The sequence below is a fragment of the Mirounga leonina genome, unplaced genomic scaffold (assembly GCF_011800145.1).
Source record: "Mirounga leonina isolate KUSES-001 unplaced genomic scaffold, KU_Mleo_1.0 Mir_174, whole genome shotgun sequence".
In the NCBI taxonomy this organism is placed as follows: domain Eukaryota; kingdom Metazoa; phylum Chordata; class Mammalia; order Carnivora; family Phocidae; genus Mirounga; species Mirounga leonina.
In genome coordinates this window covers 6,897,491-6,898,919 of record NW_023270451.1, presented here as the reverse complement: position 1 = coordinate 6,898,919, position 1,429 = coordinate 6,897,491, and the positions used below count along the sequence as shown (strand labels likewise).

The 1,429-nt window shown below is 50.5% G+C and overlaps 1 pseudogene; it reads left to right on the top strand.

Annotated features, from left to right (window-relative positions):
• Nucleotides 1-504: 504 nt before the first annotated feature.
• LOC118021264 lies at nt 505-1,055 on the top strand (annotated as a pseudogene).
• Nucleotides 1,056-1,429: the final 374 nt, after the last annotated feature.

The following is a 1,429-nucleotide window of genomic DNA, read 5'->3' as shown; positions in this document are numbered from 1 at the left end:
TCACCTGCGTGAGACCATCCAATAGGCTCCAAAATACTTAGAATAAAATTCAAGAGCCTTCGATTTCACTCTTGCCTCCTTCTGCCTCCCGATCCAACTTACCATTCCTCCACCACACAGAGCCCTCCCTGTGCACGTGTTCCGTCTTTGCCCGCGTGACCTGCTACTTGGCGTTCAAGTCCCCGCTCAGGGTCAGCTCATCCACGAGGCCTTCCCTCACCGCCCTACCTGACACAGCACCCGCATTTCTCTCCACCTCCCTGCCTTACCTTATTCTCTTGTGTGGTACTGATCCACATCAGACTTATTGTTACCTATTTGTATATTAATTTTCTGTCTCTTTCACTACGATACTAAGGCCCGTGAATTTCACAGGTGTATTTTCAGTGCACAGCCCTGTGTAACATAAGTAGTAGATGTTCAATAAATGTTGGTTGGATGGGGGGGGGGGGAGGTTTCCCCAGGCATCTGCCAAAAATGGCAGAAAGGCAGGTCTGGTGCTACATGACCCCCAGGAACCCATCACGGCCCATCATTGCCAAGCGGTTACTGCTGGGCTGGAAGGTGGTGGTTGTGCACTGTGAGGGCAATGAACATTTCTGGCAATTTCTACAGAAACAAGTTAAAATACCTGGCCTTCCTCAGCAAGTGGATGAACACCAACCGGTCCTGTGGCCCCTACCACATATTTGGGTGAACAGTAGGGACATGCTGCCCACCAGACTGAGGCCAGGCCGTCCTGACTACCAGGGTAAAGTTGGATAGGACCCCACCACCCTGTGACAAGAAAAAGCAGTTGGTGGTTCCTGCTGCCCTCGAGGCTGTGTGTCTCCTCCTCCGTGAAAGTCTGTCCACCTGGGATGCCTGGCTCACAACACTGGCTGGAAGTACCAAGAGGTGACAGCCATCCTGGAGGGGAAGAGGAAGGTGAAGGCCAAGATCCATTAAAACAGCTCATGAGGTTAGAGAAACAAACCGAACAGAACATGGAGAAGGAATTTGAGCAAAATACAGAGATCCTCAATACCCAAGGATTCCCAGGGTGGACGCATTAAAGATGGTTTATTCCTCATGCTTGGCCTGACCTTCCCTTCCTCCAGCACCATCCTGGGATGTGGGGGCCCCGAGGGCTGCCATCCAGGTGCCACAGGTGCTGGGTTCTTACACGGCTAGGGAAACAGAAAGGACTTAAGTCACTGCTCCTATTTGAGAAAGGCTTTCTTTAAAAAGTTACTTTACACATCTCTAAGATTTGTGAAGGCATAATTTGTCTATGACCTACTTTAGAAAATCAAGTGTAGGAACAACCAGTTCCTTCGGTTTCAGTATTTGCAGAAGGGAGCTGGGAAACCGTCATCGGCGGGGAACCCTGCGCTGTGAGTGGGGCATCTGTTTGAAACTTTTCACATGGTCGTGTGCTCTACGCTGC